The sequence below is a fragment of the Gallus gallus genome, chromosome 13 (genome assembly GCF_016699485.2).
Source record: "Gallus gallus isolate bGalGal1 chromosome 13, bGalGal1.mat.broiler.GRCg7b, whole genome shotgun sequence".
NCBI lineage: Eukaryota > Metazoa > Chordata > Aves > Galliformes > Phasianidae > Gallus > Gallus gallus.
In genome coordinates, this window is record NC_052544.1 from 9295403 (window position 1) to 9315486 (window position 20084).

Sequence of the window (20084 nt, forward strand, 5' to 3'; positions counted from 1 at the left end):
TCTACTTATATTGCATCAAGTGCTGCTATAATCCAGACAATCTGATGTTTATTATATTGGCTGCTTGGGATATTTCCAATACTTTCAGTAGACCCCAAAAGTTTTCAACTTGTTGAGGCACAATTGTGAAAACCCTAAGCAGGTTCAACATTTTTGAATTTACGAGATCAAGCTCAAGAAATTTTAAATGATACCCAAAAAGATCATTGTGCTCTACAGCTTGGTTTAATACAGTGCAAATGGGTTAGAAAGAAACCACAAACACTGTGCATTTCAGTCATTCAGGCAGAAACTTGAATGCCATTTCACAAATATTCTAGTTTTGGCTAGCTCTGAAGTGTTCATTTACATTAAATCCACCAGCTGTTCTGGAAATTGCATCTCAATCCACCAAAAAAAGAACACATTTTGATAAAATACCTGTTGATATTAACTTGGATTTTCTTGTTTTCAACCATGGGTTACTGACAGTGTAGTTATAACCATTTTTTAACTTTTGTTCAGAAGCAGCAGATGCTCACAAGGTTGGGAAGCTCTCTTCACCCTGTGTGTATGGAAGACCATGGTTATCCTTTCTGTGAAGATTTTGTGCCCTCCATAGGAGCGGTACAAAGCAGTTTGGTGAGCTCAGACCACCAGAGAGGTCTTCACAAGCCCAAGTCCAGGTCTTGGTTTCAATGAGGGCATTCAGTAAGCCACTCCATCCCCCCCTTATTCTCTTTCCCCTCCTGCGTATTATCTTCTGGTTCTATTTCTACCATGAACTCAGCAGGACAGAAGTCATTTCATATGGATTTTTGCACAGCACTCACACATGATTGTCAGTTCACCTTGTGGCACTGAGGGATATGGTTAGGGGGCATGGTAGTGATGGGTTGATGGTTGGACTAGATGATCTCAGAGGTCTTATTCTGACCATAACAATTCTATGATTTTATGATCCTTGTCTCTCTCCATCTTCTCTCCCCAAATCCTGACAGAGGTATCCACAGATCTCTTGAAGCCCTGCAGGTCTTGGGACTCACCTGGTGCTGCTGTAGCCATGCCATTGCAGAAGCAATGGCAGTCACCACCCTGCTATAGTACAGGAGATGCAGTGTCCCAGTGCCTGAAAATCCAGTGCTCCTCAGAGCAACAGGAGTTTCACTGGGATTAACCCAGCCACTTGTTTATTCCTCGGGTTAATTTCACACGCCATGCACCAAGCTTGTGTTAATTATATGATTTATGGGGCTGTGTTTCACTTTTCATTGCGTCGTAAAAAAAGGCTTGAATAAAGACGCCTGTTCTGGTAAATTTTCACTTGTTTGTGAATGGCCTGGAAATAGTTAACAGCAAGCACGTACTCTGGGCCAAAAGAGACCGGAAGGTTCAGATTATTGCTTTATTTATTTTATTTTATTCCTAATTAACATTTTACAAGCTCTGAATATGTTTACAGAAGCACATGGAGGAAAGGGTATATGAACAAACAGAATTAATAGCCATCGACTGCTCCATAACATACCCAAAAGATTAAGATATCATAGAGAAGTCTTGCTGTTTCTGGTGGAAGCCAGGAGGGCCCATTCAGAGCGAGAACAAAATTTCTCCTTGCTGCTTTTATTTTCTAACCTAAGCCCGAGTGTTTAGCAGGAAGATCTGATCTGCTGGTGGGGAAATCTACCAAGTGTTGTTTTTTTTTCAGATGGAGCCTGAATGACGATGATCTGTTTTGTTGTTGTTGGCTTCTGATTGATAAAATTAGGAAACAGACAATATTTTCAGACAGATAAAGGATAAGCCTAATGTCTAGATCAGCTTTATCGCAGTCTCTATTACTTAGACCTGCTGAGGAGTTTCCACCTTTCTTTTGAGCCCATTCCCATCCCACCTGCTGCAGTAGCAATACTGAATCATTTGAGAACATATCATCTCCCTCTTTTCCCTAAGCTTTGTCTGATGCTTGCATAAATGCAAGAGCTCTGAGTCCCATCAACCGATTGCCCAAAGAGAGTTTATGGTCTTTTGTTAAACTGCCAAGGGAAAGACTAAGGCTGTTTGTCAGATAGCTGCACTCAGTTCTCAAAAAAAAGAAAAAAAAAAAAGTTAATATAATGTCTTTGGGAACTTTGCTTTACTGATGTGTTTTTAAGCTGTCTACTACTTTCCTTCAGAGAAAGAAATAAGTTACCAAAAATCAGAGTTGCCCAGGGTGGTGGTGGAGTCACCATCCCTCGGGGTGCTCAAGAACAGTGGAGATGTGGCACTGGGGGAAATGGATAGTGGGTATGGTGGGGATGGGTTAACAGTTGGACTAGATGATCTTAGTGGTCTTTTTCAACCTTAACAATTCTATGATTTTATGATTCTATGATTCATTCTACCATTTTATTTTGTGATCTTGAGTAAGACACAAATGTAAGGAAATTATTCATTTAATTTCTCCAAATTTTAGCCAGATGAAGTTGTGAAAGGTGTTTTACGTGCATTTAGATTCATGTTTAAATCCAGGGGAGTTACAGATCCAAATTGCTCAGATATCTCTGAGAAACTCTGAGTACTTGTCAGCTTCTTTAGACACGTAGGTGTTTTCTGCCTCCTCACTCCTTTGTGAATCCTAGTTTTAGGACCAGACACTCAACATATTCCCAAAACAAGAATTAGTTACCACTTGGTAGTATTTGCATAGTTTTTCCCTTCTTCCAAATTCTCACGGTTTCTGATGTTAGTGTAGCTCTGCCAAAAGTAAGGTGGGAACACTCTTGTAAGCAAGCTGTCACTCCTCTGTATTGCTTTTACAACGGAGTTGCCTTTGCTGACTCAGAGGGGCCTCATACTTCTGCTTTTTCCAGCAAACTGCCATACTTTCAGTCGGAGCTGTCTTGCAGGGTAGCAACAGAAGAAGGAAATTGTAGTAAAAAACAGCATCAGCAGATGATAAAGGAACAGTACCAGATCCTAATTGCTCAGGACACAGCTATTTGAAGCATCAGTGCATTTTAGCCACTGCTCTAACCCTTTTGGCTGGAGATAAATGGATGTGATTCCTATCTCTACCCAGAGGACACCACGAGGTTCACCATCTGTGGCAGCAGTTGCACATACTGGCAGTCCTTGTTGCCTCATCGAGACCATGGTCTTGGCTCAACTACTCAGCTACTGGCCAATATTCTGCTATTACTGTTATCTAGTTATGCAGGGAAACCTGCAGGTCATGTTTGATTCCCAGACGGAGAGAGCAAAAAAATTCATTTGAAACTGGTTTATGTCAAAGGGTGAATAACAGTGCGGCATAAGCAAACGGTCCAACACGTGATCCTGTTTACATGGGATCAGAGAACGCTTGTAAGTCTGAGTCCTGAGGGAGACACTTATAGTAATAATGTCCAGACTTCCTTTGCACAAGGTTCAGAACTTCAGGAGAAGGAGAGGGGAAAATGAGTTTTAAGTGCTTTGTGAGAAAGAAATTGTGTAATGGGAAGTTGATACTGTTCCACTTTGCACCATTTTGCACTGTCAGGATCAAAGTCTTTGTAGCTGCCCCAGATTTGTTTCAATTTTTTCTTTCTTGGGTTCTCACTCTCACAGATAATGAGCTCAGATTTTTGTACAGGAGTAATTTAATAACAGCAAGCTTTTACTAGGTGGAAGTGAGCGACTCTTGCCTCTGTTGTAAAATTGCTGTCTGTGATTTCATTCTTGTATTTTTCTGCTCTGCTTTTTGGAGATGACTGGATGCCAGGAGGAAATTAGCCATCACAAAATATCTTAAGATGTTCCACTACCACAAATTCAAAATGCAGACAAGGCAGCTTACTCCTCTAATGAGATCCAAAATATTAACGAGTAGCTCCTGCCCGAGTTGTACTCATATGCTGCAGGCAACTTAAAGGTAGACAAATTCAAAAGGGCTATGAGGCTGATGATTATAGTGTCCTGATGGAGAACAGTCCATGACTGTTGTTTTCACACAAAACATGAGTGTGGGGTACTCCTGAGCAGGATTTAAGTCCTGCCTGCTTTCCACTGACCACTGCAAGGAACCGCATGCGGTGTTATCTCCTGACCTGCTCATAGTAAAGGAGCACAGCTCAGGCGCTAAGCTCACATTCCACACTGAGCATGGATGGGAGGAATGGAAATTTGTGGAGATCTGGGTAGCTGAGTTATTGTGTGGGAATATACAGTGTTTGCTGAAATGGAAATGCTGTTTCATGGGATCTGAATGTGTTTTGGACGCTTGTCTTCACTCAGTCACATCCCTTTCAGTGCACTGCGTTTTGTGTCAGGCACTGCAGTCTTCTCCCTGTACTCTCTAAAACATAACTCAGTCAGGCACCAGGCTACTGCTCCCATGATATGGATTACTGCACATCCTCGCTGAATTAAATCTATCACTGTAGAATTGTCAAAAAGAGGAATTTAAGAAATGAAACTATTCTAAACCCATTCTGTGAAACTTTCTGCCTCATGAAAACTGTTCATCCTTCATCCTGGACTGGGAGTTAAGAGGTTCAGATAGATCAATAAAACAGTTACGGTCCTGAAAACATCCAGAGGCTGGAAAATGTCTTAAATAAAATTTACCATAAGTTGCTCCAGATAACTTAGCAATTCTAAGAAGTCACAAGTAGAGAGTTTTTCTTTAAGAGGGAGGAAAAAACTTTATTTTACTGTTGTTCTTATTTCTGAGTATTTTGTCTGAACTGACGATGCATTTAACAAGGGTTAGTATCTTTAAATTTGTTTTTATTTCCTTGTGATAAATTACCTTGTTTGTGTTTTTAAGTATCTGATCCCAGTTCCCTGGGAGCTGTGTGTCTCTGTGTTACAGTGAGGGCTAAACTGTGTTATTCAAGAGCTGACTCTTGGCCACGTCCTATGCCTCACAAAGCAGAGCCATCCTAAGTGAGAAGAGCTGGCCCAAATGCCTGTTCTAGCATGGGGGTAACCAGACAGCAGACGTGGCTGTTGGAGCCACTGTCTGTCTGCCTCAGCCAAGGAGAACCATCCCTTTTCTTCAGGGATTAAGTAGAATTGCCAGTGTTTTGTACTTGAGACTGAAATAAGGAATACATTCTGTAGACAGCCTTTTACTCCTAATTTCATTTGTCACTCTGTAGTTTGACATGCAGACCCTGTCTTGGGAGTTTAAAACTTCAGCAAACAGCAAAAAAGTTCAAGGAAACATTTGGAAATGAAGATCTCTTGACTAATGGTACTTATTTGGACCCCCTTTGATCAAGCATAATGATGCTTAAAAGATAGAGTATTTGGGTGGAGAATTTTTAAGTGGAAATCATATTTAATGCCCCTATCACTGCTTCTTAAAGGAAAGGGAAAAAAAGCAATAGGGACTTCAAGGTTTCCTCCCCTTCTCCCATCCCGGTTTATGACAGAGGTGAAATTTTTTGCTTTGCTATTTATTGACTTACTTTAGTGTTCTCAGATGGAAACATTATCAGACTCATCACTACAGGATAGATCAAAGACAGCAGATCAGACTCCTCCCTGGGGTGAAGATAAACTGCTGCACTTGACCTGTGCCTGGAATGTTTAATGGGGTCAAAATGTAGAAAAATAATAATACTCATTCCCTTCCACCTTTGCACCAGCCTTTCCCAGGATCTTTTCATGGCTACTGCATAGAACAAGGCAGAAGCCTGCATTCCTTTCAGATGCAGCTCATTTCTGCAGGTAAAACTGAGAAGTCCATTGCCTTTTGCCTTCTTCAGCAAAGGACTCCTTTTTCTAAATTAGGGAAGAGCTAGGCACTGAGTCCCTTCAATATTCTTTAAATTGCTGCCTACCAGACTTTTCCTTCCAACTAACAAAATACAATTTTCTTGCGCCAATCCTCTTTTTTCTTCCTATTCTTTTCTTGCTTCAACCTTGCTTTCCATCTCAGCACTGGTGGAAGAATGGCTGTAGAATTGAAGGGAACTGTCTTATTTCAGGATCAAAGCATGACTCTGCTGTACAAACAATTTTAAGAACCTTTTCAGCCAACCGCATAGGTCTGAGTGGGCAACAAGTGGCAAAGTGAAGCACAGCAGGCAGCTCTGTAACAGCAAGCAGTAGAGACTGCATCATACCTTATCTCTCCTAATGAAGGCCTCTATTTGGCTTGCAAAAATCCTGCTACAGCAGCTACTTGTGCAGTATACCCCAGTCTTTTGTTGTGATTATGAGCTCCAGAATCCTGTTAGTTTGCAGTAAATCACTCACAGCAGCCCCCAAAAATGAATAATTTGGTCAAGTCATGCACCAGCTGGTGTCCTGTAGAGAGTCTGTCTACAGACACCTTTGTGGGTTGCCTCTTCTATTTCCTGAGCATGAGAAACCCTATTTCAGATCCCAAGCTTATTGCAGCTTCTGGGTGACTGCCATGACCTCATTTATAATGCTGCAAAGCTGCACTGATTCATCTCTTCAGGAAATACGGTCTCACTAGGCTTGTCCAGTAAAGTATGGACAAGCTGTGACTGACCCTACTTCCACTGCATAAGCCTCTCTGAAACAGAAATGGTCTTTTCTTAGCATTGCCATCATTTCTTGAGTGCCCGAGAACTCCTGTGAAGGGAAAAAGTGTTCAATATTGAGAACAGTGACAGAGTGATAATAATACATACACAATACGGGCAGTTTTGAAAGCAAAGTTTCAACAGTATGGAATTGAAACATGCTTTGCAAAATCTATGCCATTTTAGCACCAGCTCAACTTGCTACCTTCACCCTGAAGTCCCTTCAATCCCAATTTTAGCAGGAACAAAAGTAGGCTATTCTATTACAGCTGTAATTTGTTGGTTGAGAGATTCCCAGCATACACCCAGAGACTGTCTCATGGAAACAAACGGACAATAGTCACCTCTTAACTGCATTTTAGAACAAGCAATACCAAAATCTTCCAAAAATCAAACACTGCCCACCCTTCCTGACTCTGAGCATGGAGGCACATACTAAGTATGTTTTCAAAAAACAATCTGCATATCTCAGCTTATCTGTAGCTGGTGTACAGGTCTGATCTGACACATTAATCAGAAATACGGGTTTACCTGGGAAATCAGCTTTTGAAAGAGGAGATGATGGGAAGCACAGTGGCACCATCTGTAGGTTATGTAGTTTCATTAGCTGCATAGACACTTTCCATATTTAAGCCCATCTTTATCATCAAAACATACATGAGGAATACACAGTGAGCAGCACACCTACTGGTACAAATACTCCTGGCAACATGCTGTCATAACTTGACTTCCATGGCTGAGATACTATAATTTGCTATTTGTGTTTTTCTACCGTCTGACAAATCCCCACCTGTCCACCTGTAGGTATTTGTTGCCTGAGGTGCTCAGTGAGAGATAGGGCTAACAGAAAAAAATCCACTGACAATACCAAAATAGCATTGAGTGCCAGAACTAGATTAAATGCAGGAAATATCCTTTCTTCTGCACCCTGTTCCCCAGTCACGTGTTATGGAGGCCAACACATAATGTCCTGCAGGGTGCTGACAGCTTAGGACGGGCATGTTCAAGAAGATTGCATGATATCGTGGAAGTGGGAAGTGTGTTCCTAGCATTACCCCTTGAAGCAGAGTTGATTTATCTGAATTGTCTTTGATCTTTTAATTACAGTATGTTTCCATTCTTAAAGCCATGGGTCCAGTTTATCTTGCTATAATTCACGCGTATTATTTTCCTGATTCTTGGCATCTCTGAGCTGCAAGTCGGTGCCTCTCAAGGAGAGGTGAACCTTGCATTTTGGCTTAAAGTGCTGCTGGAGAATTTGAGGTGATTCATTACTTAAACACTTTTGAGCCTATTCTCCAAATTTGGAAGGAATTCCAGGCAATTTGCCTGCTCTACCCAGATTTGCTGGTATTTTCCCAGAATCTATGCAAAACTGAAAGTGAGTTGTGTCAGTGTGTACTTTGAAAGAATAAATGAACTGGAAGGCAAAGATGGCATTTTGTTTCCTAATTCCTTTATTTGACTATTCTTGATAAGAAATGCTAGTGTTGGAAGTAAACTACTGTGTACTTCAACCCAACATAATGGCATCAAATTGTTTTCCTATGTGCTGCTGGCTTATTGTAGCCTTAAAGAACCTCTGTTTCTTCACAGACTTGTATAAAAATGTCTAGTTTGAATCCACAGTAGGTATAAGATGAACAGGATTGTTCACTGCAGCAGCACAGTTATATTACTGTCATGACTTAGATACCAGCTATTTGTCTCAGATCTAAGTTTTAACTGCATCTCTTTTACATTCCATATGAGGGCATTCAAAAGGATAACATGTTAATTTGCTTTGCTAGGAGTTACCATCTGATTGATTGATTGATAGATAGATAGATAGATAGGTAGGTAAGTAGGTAGATAGTCATTCAGTTATTGACTGAGAACAAGAGAGGTGAAGGATGATTTCAATATTTAATGTATTTCTAGTTATGGATTCTGTAACTGAAAAATAAGCCAACTATAAAAAGTTTGGTATTTTAAATTCAAATATGACAGACCCCAGCAGATCATCAGTGCATTATAATGTGCAAGCCTGGACAAAAACATCCTGGAATGACCTCTGATGACCTCTAGATTATTTTGTCAGGTATTTATTGTCCATTTGGCATGGCCTACAGAAAAGGAATGTTTTACTACTTGTGTCATACTCAGCTACAAGCAACATCTCAGCAGTTGAACACAAGAAACTGTAAATTCTTTGGTGTTAAAGCATCCAGCTTCAAATGCATATGAGTTTGCTCAGCTTATTTTTCTGCATTTTAAAGTGACTTGGCCTTTCTAATATCTTAAATTGAATACGTTTATATTAAGCCATTCTAATCTTTCTTACTTTGAAAACAATCTACTGGCCTTAGTACATGGTGCAGAATATGCTAGTACTCTCTATTGTCCATTCCTAGCTGTGTCTGAAGACTATATACTGGGAAGTAACATCATAAACAGTAATCATCCTGCTTTGGGTACGATCAGATATGCTTAGTCTTGAAATACGCGTGACTTGTGCTGTGGAAAATTTGCCACAGGACTTTTCCCTCTGTGATTAATTGTTCACAAATATTTGGGAAGCTCCTTTTTCATCTCATGCTTGTCTTTCTTCCATTGTTATGAGGAAACAGAAAGACATATTCCAAGCAGGAGATTCCTGGAATTGGGTTATCTGGCAGTAACAGCATAACATTTTTCTGATGTTTTTTCTCAAGTGGTTTTAAAGTGCATAGTGGCAAGTTTATTCTTTAACTAAGGTAGGAAGTCTTAGTCCATACAATATCTCTGAATCACCTTTAACTGTTTTTTTCTTGGATATAATAAATTCCCCTTCAGACTTAAGGGAAAGAGCAGGTATTTGTCTCTGAGAGGGCATTTACGTGCTTTGGAGAAGTTGAATTTGGCTCAGAAAACATAAATATTTTCAGTGCTTGGTTCAAGAAAGGCAAGATGTCCATCTCTTTTAAAAGAAGAAATCCAATGAAATGAAATCACAGGCTCCCTTGTCTGTGTACTTTCATTTCCATTCCTCTAAGTTTTAACTAGGATTTTACATACATCTCTTTTAACCAAGGCAGTTATCCTGATCCTTGAACTGCCTGGAACAAAATATGTAAGAAGTTTCTCCTGAAACATCAGGTGAATAAATTTTCATGTCTGAATTCCAGTTCAAACTTCAAATGCCTTTTCATCTCTCTATTCATTTAAAAGCATGAGTGTCCACTTAAATACCTCCCAGTCATCAATAGCCCACATGAACCTTGCAGATTAGGATGACAATGTCAAAAACCAAGCCTATCTTTCATTTCCAAGGAAGCTTATTTAAAATCTGAAGTTCCATACTTGATTCTCCAACCTGAGGAATCTGATTTCTGGATCTCAGCTGCATGAGATATTAAAAGAATTATCTCCAAGGACCTCCAGGTCTTCTTCAGTTCTCACATAGAGATCTTCTTTTGAACCAGCCAGGTGAAATTCATATTTATGAATATCTGTGTTTTTCTTTAATACTTAGCTTTTCTCTCTAGCTGATGGTACGAGACATGCTGCAGATTAATGTAGAACAGTTAAACTAACCAGTGAAAAAGTCATTTATATTTTTATATTGGAGATAAAGGACATTTTCTCCTTTCTTTCTTTTCTCCTTTCTTTTCTTCTTTCTTTCATTCTCTCTCTCTTGCTTGCTTTCTTCATCAGAAACATGACATCTGAGTGATGGTAATAAAAAGCAAAGAGAAAATGACACCACAGTGTATTGACAGTTTTTGAAAGAAAAAAGAATCTAAGTCTTTGGGATAGACTTCATTGTAAATAAAAGAAAAAAAGAACAGAAATTAATGTTTGTGGTCAGTTCCCTGCAACTACACTCTTTAATGCAAACCAATTGCATTTTTACCTGAAATATATGACAGATAGCTAAGGCACTAATGTTTTTCTCTGTTAATAAGCTCGATATGGAACAGAGCTCCTTTAGAATATGTACGGTAAAGTGGAAATGCATGCTTTGGTGACTGTTATAAAGCAGGCCAAAGATATGTCAAGTCCAATTAATGTCAATAAGGAACATCTGTATTTAGGCACCCAAGTTACTTAATGCAAACATTTCATAATTATATACTATAGCACACATGGAGCATTATGAGATGTGGTGTCCCAGTGTGAATAATATTCACATTTTTCAGATCAGTCAGCAGTCTTGGTCTGGCTTTGGCTCAGCTTGCAGTCTCCCCGTAAGAGCATTTCTTTATAATATTGAATTAAGTACAATCCACATTTTTTCTCTTATCTGTGAAATCTTGTGGTTGTGGCTTGACTGTTTTTATAAAATGAAAGATCCAAGTGCATGTAAAGCTAGGGTTTGGGGGACTTTCTTTTTTTTCCCCCCCAAGACATCTGGTTTTTTTCTTATGTGCTTTAAGTCTGGGAAGGAAAGGTTCAAGTGGATGAAGCATAGCATGAAAGACTCCATGTCTAAAAGATTCTTCATCTCACAGAAAAACCAGCAAAAGAACAACAGTAGAAACCATTTCCTTCACCTGAATCATTAGGTGCACTCTGAAATGGCGGCTCAGCTCAAGTCTGGAGAGAGTGGAATAGATACCAACGTTTATAGTCTGGGAATCTCAAAACTTCCTAAATGCTTGTAAATTCGAAACCAGCCATGCAGCAATTGTTTAAACAAATGGAGCAGACACTAGTAAGCTCAACTGCCACCCACACATAGTTTTCTACGGTACATGATGCCTTTTTGAGCTGGGTGGGTTTCTTGAACTTGAGGGTCTGTTGGGATGGAGCTCTGGAGTTGTGTGTTTGGGATTTTAATCTCCACTTTAGAGGAGCTACTAAAAAAGATGGAAAAGTCATCTGGTGCTTAATGTGAAACACATCACTTGCAGCAGAACAGTCTCCGTCACTGGTAGTGCTTTCCACCAGGCACTCCCTTGAGCTGCCCAAGTCCCCCCACAGGCCATCATTCCAGACAGAAATGACTGCAAATGCTGAGGTACAAGCTCATCCAATCATTTACAGCCCCACGAAACTGCCACAAAACAACTGGCAGGGAAAAGCTGGTAAAGCTGCCATATTAAAACCAGACTTGTAGCTAAGTGGGCAGCTTTACCTAATCTGATAAGTGCTGATTAATTCAGTCTAGGAAGAAACAGGTGTCAGAGTGAGATCAGAGAAAATGGAATATCTGCCATTCGGTGAATATCTTGCCCAAGCATCAGTCACCAATATTTCTGCCTTCTTCATCCACCCATCTTGGCAGGCTTTCACAATGCCACCTCAGGGACTGCCAAAAAGAACACTACCATGAGCTAAGCTCCCACACTGTTTTTAGCAAGCTGCTATTGAGACCCCACCTATTTCAAGAAACATTCAGGCCTGAATACCCACTTCCCACTCTGTATATGTTCTGTCTTGCCTGGCTTTGTTTTTCTTCACTTGTGCCTTTGGAATACAATCACTTCAGGGCAGGGTCTAGTCATCTCTTTGGCACTTGAGCTGCTTTTTCTTGTATGCTTACTGTTCAGAGCTCTTCTATGAACTTCAGCAAGATCACTCTTCAGTCTTCTGTGATTAATAATGGTAACTAATACTCAAATCAATCATGTTGGCTTGTGTTCAGAGCAGAGGAATGCATAGTCATGTAAAAAGAGAGCTAAGTACATTAAAACCATCAAAAGAACGTAGATCTCCATAGGAGAAGTTCTAGATATTGGCTTTTTACATTTAACTCCAGGAAGCAGTTTACTCATCTGGAAATTAAAAGTTTGAGAGGGTTAACCAGAAACCAGTAATCCGGATTGGAAGGTCTGTTCAGAGCACTGTTCTGTTGCAGAGCGCAAGAAAAGCCTTAACACATATGTTGCTGCTCTCATAATAAATAATGATGGTGGCCCCTGTACGCCAACCTGGATGAATTCTGCATGATCCAAAACAGAAATAAAAGTCTTGCAGTGGAGGAAGAGGAGGTGGGGTGGTAGCTTCACATGCTGGGATGCTCACACAGTTGGACCAGGTATGGAGCTGTGGGACAAATGAAGACCTAGATATCAACAGAGCAGACAGCCAGGAAGAGATTTTCCAGGCTTTGCCTATGAAACCTGCCCTAAAGTCTTATTAATGACTAATGGGAGCTTTGTATCTTCCTCCCCTGCACCACTCTGAACCTACAAATAACAGGATTTGTGTGATCCCCCTCCTGCATGCTTGCTGCTCCCCCTAACTCACCAATAAAAATCTGGGGAATAAAACAAACTTCAATGTGTGCACATTCTAATTATAAGCAGACAGAAGGAGGGCTTGGATCTAAGCTGGCTGAGATCCAGGGATACCGGCAGAGGGATAAAGAGAGTGGAAGTGGGCCTTGTGCCAGGAGAAAGAGTGAGAGATTTCTGACAAGTTTGAAGGGGAGAGTGATGGCAGAAAAAAATTGCAGATCCATTGAGTGTGGGTGAAGGATAATCATGTGGCTAAGCAGTAAGATTAGGAAGTAGACTGAGGTCTGGAGTCTCAGGTCTGCTGATAGGGATTTCCAGTTTGACCTAGGCAAGACTTATTCCACCAGTACAGGCAAGGAGAGAAAAAGGATTGAGGAGGGCATCCCCCAATACACTGCCCCCCAAGGGAACAGAATGAATGCACAGCGAGACCCCTGCTCTGCCCAGTCGTGCACAGAAAGGGTCCCTTATTTGCACACATCCCACTGCAAGCTTCACCCAAGCCCAGCATATGGAACTGATGCCCTGTTAGATAGCTGCTGTCCCCCACTGATTTTCTTATTAAATACTGAGGTAGAGAATGATGTGTAACATGAGGTATCCTCCATATCACAGTGATCAGGCTCTCAGCATGGCTTCATGGGTTGCCAGGACCTGCTTTTCTATCTGATAGCAACAGGGAGGGTGACTGGGAATTAAGTTCAGTGCTTTGAGATCCTTGCTATAAACAAATCATCTAGACAAAAACAAAACAAAACAAAACAAATCAATGTAACAACAAACAGTAGTAAAACTGATCGTGTTCAGGTCTCTCTACTGAGATGCAAGCCCTGTTACTCGCTTCCTATAAGACTGGTCTAAGCTTTTTCCAAGGTTTCTTTTTTAATATTATTGTTGTGTTTTTTTTTGTTTGTTTGTTTTGTTTTGTTTTGCTTTGCTTTTTTTGGTAGCTATTATAATATCCAAAAGGTTTTCAAAAGTATCTCTGGGTACCCTTCGAAGTAATTTATCTTAATTTTTAGGATGGAGACAAACTTCTCATTTATGTTTCAAAGATTACATGACATCAAAGACGTTGAATATTAAATGCCTTAATTGCAGATGATAGGCTGATAAAAAGAGATCACCTGTGGAGTTTTATTAAACAGAAATTACAACTACATTCACAAAGACTGAGGACTACAACAAGCAACCTAACCCCATATGTCAGAAGATTATTTTGGGAAATAGAGAACAACATTTTCTCTGGTATATAGATATCTTGTACAACTTGAAATTACTAGCTTCCAAACCAGTAACTTTACCACCATCCTGAAATTACTCAACACGCTGACCACTCATCCTCTGGATGTTGCTTTGCTTACTCTGAGTGAGTTCATGATTTTTTCCTTCAGAGAAGATGTTTGCCACACCTACAAGGTCAGAAATGGCATCCAGAGATGTGTCAGTCTCTTCCAAAGGGTCTCATTTTTCCTTGGGCAGGTTAAGAAAGAGGTTTTATCCATCTTCCCCTAGATCATTTATTCTTCCCTAACTCAGAACAGTGGTTACTCTGCGTGCTTCCATTCTGACATATTTGTAGCTGAGGAATTTGCAGGGTGACAGTGGTGCCAACACCTTAAACTGTAAACACCGATTTTCACTGGGGGGAATACCAGGAGGAAACTTATCACAAAACCTCAACGATTTTCCTTGGTTGTGTGGGAGTCATTAAATAAACTGGGGAAGACGCTTAAGACAAAAATTTCTGTCAAGAGACAACTGAGGGGGATCGTGTTTGTGGTGGGACGTTGTTTTTTCCATCCCAGCTGACACATACCCATACATAATTAGCAAAATCTCTGACAATATTAATATTACAACTGCATTCATAATTTGTGGGTTTGGCTTGTCCATTACTGGCCAGGGTATGAAACTGGTAGGTTAAAAAGTCTCCTTATGGTAGTTAGTTTGTGTTTTTAAGAGGTTTTGATTGTGTGCAAATCACTTACAGTAGAAGTATTATAGGATATCCATTCAGAATCTAGAGGTTTCCCAAGGATCTTATTCAAAACACAGCAGAATCAAGCTTTGTAAACCCCCATCCTGGTAGCAAGGGGGGGGTACAATTGTCCCTTTTTTAAAATAGGAAAATTTTGGCAGAGAAATGCTTTACAGCCTCCATTTCTCAAGCTGAGTTGAGCCTCAGGTATACTTAGAACTGTCAGACAACGCAGGAGCAAAAGTCCCACAGCATGTGCATAGCTCAGCTCTGTAACACAGAAGTACACAGCTAAAAACTTAAGTCTCAGGCATTTGTTCAGTATCACAGACAGCACAGATGAGAAGGCTTGGACCAGGTCATCTTCCTGTTCTCTAGTGATCTAATGATTGGGTTCTCCCTTTTGCATCCCGTACTCAACAGACCGATCTGTGTAACTAAAGGAAAACAATGATTCAAAGCACAGAAACAGATCCAGATCACAGGGACAGTAAAATATGGCTTGAACTTAGCCTCAGCACCATTAAAATTCCAAGAATGGAAAATCTTGATTTTATTTTTGCTGCTTTTGTCTGAGATCAGAAGCTGAAGTTTCACTGACCTTTACTGATGTCTGAGTGTGAAACTGCTGGCTCTGCTAGCATTCATCCAAAACAAAAACAGTGGGAATGTTTGATCCTGTTCTTGCTATTTCATTCTGCACTTTTCACAGTAGCAAGGGCATTTCAGCAATGAACATGGATGTAATGCTTAGTTTTAACTTGCTGGTGACTAATTTTAACCACATAGGATGATAACAATTACTTTCAGCATGTACTAGCCCATATTTGTGAGCCTGAGTTGCTAACCATTCCTTCTATTTTCAGGCTAGTTACAAGAAGAAGTAACCTTTAATTGGTGTTCATTTTTTTCTTCAAAACCCAAAAAATATCTGTGAAGAAATTTCATCTTCATGAATGAATTCCCAAATTGGCAGCAATGGGAACATTGCATGAGTAAGATATACCAAAAAACAGTGTCTGGAGATGACAGCCATAAGCATGTTTTCCCCAGTAAGAAATCTAGTTTCCAGAGTAGCCTATTCCTCCACACGCAGCAGCATATTTGCATTTGGATAGGCCCAGGTGGTGAAGTGCGCTCTAAATCTGCCCTGGCACAGCCATAAAAACACTCCAAGCACTTCCAAAGATTTAAGCCAAGTCCTAGCTGGTTTAGCAGCAGTCCACCTGGTTTTCCTTTCCTGCTTGCAGTAGCCTTTCTTGTTCTGCACACTCAGCCAAAGCCTCCTTTTGTCCTACAGTCCATCTGGCATGGTGAAATAGAAAGTGATGGTAGGGACTGCGGGCACCCCAGGGTGCCACTGTGGCCAGCAGAGCCTGAGCTGGAACTAACTCATGCTCTTGGTGGTACTGAGGCTGCTGTGCTGCCAATGGTGGTATCTCCCAGGTACAGGCAGTGGCAAATCCCAGGTACAGCCAGCCCCGCTCCCCCTGGCACACTCATCCCATTAAAACCCATGGCACGCTTTGCTAAAGTAAATGGCTCTAGCCTGAGTAATCCTGTTCCAATTTCAATTTGCATAATTGCCTTCTGCTTTCATATCTCCTGCAGTTCCTTTCAGGTAAAGACTTCTTGCCTTCTTATCCAAGATAGTTGCTTAATGCTAGTTTGCTTTAAGACAGCAACCATATTGTCCCCCCAAGGTAGCTGCATTACAAGGGTGGGTGCACATGTACCAATGCACTTTAGAAAATTAACGTATTTTGGAAAGGAAGTATTACAAACTTGCTATCAACATGCACAGCAATAAATCTGGGGTAACATCTATTCCACATGCCTAAGGATGTTCATAGCGCAATTCAGAGGTGCAATTACAGCTCTTCTCCTGAGTTTTAATTTTGCTGTCTTTGCAATTGGTAGCTGCGGCACCCTAGATGTGAATGTAGGTTGTGCGCATCTGCTTGGGTCAGCAGCAGGAACCCACGGGGCCATGAGTTTGTTAGTGCTACCTGGTTTAGGCAGGGATGTCTGTACACCTGACAAGACCCAGGAGGGATGAGAAACAGAAGAACTGTTTGCAGCAAACGATTTTGAATGTTCCTCATTGTCTGGCATGATCCTCACACCTGACACTTGTAGGTTTGCAACAAACAAGAGCAGTGCTTTGAAAAGCTAATGATCAAATTTGCACTGAGGGCAGGGCAAGCAAAGACATGTTTGGTGTGTTGGTCTGGGAAAACTCACAGGAGACGAATAGAAAGGACTTTCAAATAATGCCCTTCTTTTAGAGAAAAAAATAACAACAACAATAAAAAAGATGCCTGTGAGGATAAACAATCTGTTGAGTGCAGGTTTTATTCCTCCTTGGCATTTGCCAGCATTTGGTTCTCGCCTTGCACTCCACCTGGTTGTGCTGTTGACCATGAAGCCCCAGCCTGCAAGGTTATCTGGAAAACAGGAAATAGCTTGTGACTAATACCATCTCCATGTGCCGTGAGTCAGAAATCTTGGCGACAGAAAAAAAAAGGATTAAAAAAAAAATGAAAAAGAAAAGAAAAGGGGAAAGGAGACAAGTTTCCTTGGCCAGAGAAAGTAAAGAAAGGAAATTAATTTCCCCTTTAGAGCCTTGTGTGAGGCTGTTGAATGTCAAAGGCAGGTGTCACATGGCTGGCACAAGAAGCCACAGATGAAATTTGGAGCTCTATGATAATCTATTGCTTCTGGTTCAGCTGATTTGACTAATTCTGATGCAAGGAGTACCTCAACCTGCTGATTTCATCCTTCTTCAGAACATGTTTCTTAGCAGCAGGGTTAGCGCAAGGCTTTGTTCACCTAAGATCTCTCCAGGAGGGGAAAAAGAAAAGTGAAAAGAAAAAAGAAACGTACTCTCTTTCAAGTCCTGCTCACTCAAATTTTGACTCAGGTTTTATGTCTGCCATCTCTAGCCTAGCAATTCACTTATTTTTCTTTTGTTACAAGATGTTTTACAAGACTAGAGCTTTGCATTTTCCATGAAGAGAGACTCGTGTTTTTGGCACTCCCATTTTGTTTTTCTACACATCTGCCTGAATTTTAAGGTAAAACTCAGTAGCATAACACTATCCAAGGGGGGGACACAGAGCCCTTAGCATTACCAAGTGGGAAAACACATTGTGAGCTGCAGTTCTGGATTCATCTGGGGCAAAACCACTATTTTGCAATGTACCTGCCCTAAATTTAATGTGCAGCTTGGCATTACTGAAATCCTCTCCGCAACATACTTTTAAGCCCTATTCCTAGTCGTATCGCATGCTAGATCTAGTAAACAAGACTGCATAAAGCTGTTTATTAGCTGAGTCCAGCGACACTTCTGTGTTGGTGAAATCTGTCTCCTAGCTGACGGCATGGCTGCTAAAACCCTGCAGCCAGAAGAGAGGAGAGCAGAGGTTCCCTCCCCAGGTCTCCCAGGTTTCTTCCACAGCTCTGCCAACGATGTGGTGTGACTTAAATTAAATCAATTAACTTTTCTGTGCGTCAGCAGAGCAGGACATATATTTACTGGGGAAGGGGAGTTGAAGACTCTTTCAGCAGCCTTGTAAAGTGCCACAAAAACCCAAGGCAGAAGCAGCAGTGAAATGCAAAGAGCACAGTCTTAGAGGGAGCAGCTCACTATACAGGGTGCAGAAAGATGTTCAACATTTGGGCTGATAGCATGGCTGTGATGTGAAAGCCCGTATTTTAGTCTGCTCTCCAGCCCGATCTCCAAAAGGAGTGAGATATACGCATCTTTTCTGCCTCATTCAGGGCTATGGAAAGGCACAAGGAAAACCCTTTGCCTTTAGCTGTGCAGGAGGACCAGCGCCCTATTGAATTAAATACACTTAATGCAGAACTCCCTGCCATGGTCTCAGTCCTTCGTATATCTGCCTTATTTATCCACCTCTGCAGGAGTCAGACACGAGATGGTTCATGGGTCTTAAAGTACTTTGGGGTATCATGAGATGAAGCATTTCATCATTTGATGTCAGGCACTGGTAGAAGGATCTCACACCATGCTTACCTCTGCAGTATGTCCATTTTGCGGCACACTCTGAAGCTCTGGAAAAGTTAAGTCAGGAAGAAAGGAAGAGAGACAGAACACCTCAGAGGGTTTGAAAATCCCAGATAGCTCCAGCACCACTATTAAAGTCCAGTTGCATAATTAATCCATGCTTATACACAGCTTTCTCAAAAGCAACTTAAAACAAGAACGTAGGACTTTGAAAGCTAGTTACTCTTGTGCTTGTGTGATTCTTGAAGTTGACTCCAAGAATCCAAGGTTCATGGTTTCTGAAATTCACCTTAATTTATATTTGACAGACACTTTGCCTGTTGGGTAATTTTTGATGCAATAAGGTTGGTGCTGCCCATGTACCCAGGATGTTGCCAGAAGAAAGAGCTACACCCCTGCTAATGACTCCAGAGGAAAAACCCACAGTTGCTACATACTGTGTTTGAGCAGAGTTTGAATCTGACAGGCACTACAGTGAAGAGTTTTAAATCCTGACCACTGCTAGGGGGTGAAACAAATTCGCCATATATGTAGGCTCAGGAATGAATATTAAGACCTAGCCCTTGACAGTAGCACCCATGTGGCTATCACTATCTCCGGAGAACAGAGCTGGCAATTTTATGAGGGAAAGGAACATTACGAGGGCATGGGCAGAGCTCTTCTCAGATCCTCCCATGAGCAGCAATAGACTTCAATCTTAGGAAGAGCAGATGAAGGTATGGATATGGGACAGCAAGAGAAAGATCATTTCTCTTGTTCGGGTGTTCAGGTGAACACTTGTGTTCAGGTGATCGTTGGGAGAGTGTCTCACACATCTGTGTTTCTCATTTGTCTTGGTGAGCCCACTGTAGGAGCACAGTGCTATGGCATATGACCTCAGATGATCTCACTTCTTGCATGCAGGAAATGCCAGAAGAAGAGTAGACCTTGCATTCTCACCACCCAGTGAATGACTCATACTCAGAGAGAAAACTGGGTTTATCTGGATGCTTTGGAACCGCAATGCACAATCAACATAGAAATGAGAGGTTTGACCTACCTACCCTATAAGCCCACTGAAATCAATTAAGTTAAAAATATGAAATTAAGATGAGGCTTGAAGTCAGGAATCTAATGTACTTAGACCTAACCCACCCCAAGACTTTTAACACAGGAGATTTTCCTACTCCAGAAAACTTTAGGTTTCTTATCGTTGCTGTCAAGGAACTACTCAGGCTTGCAGAAGAAATCTTTAGAAGTTCCTGGTTATCATAAACCCTTCTTCACTGCTTCTGTAGAGGGGGAAAAGCCCAAGGTTGAATATCCTCAGGGCAAAAAACATTTGCTTTATTGAAAAAAAGAGTACTTAATTAAGAGTACAGAAA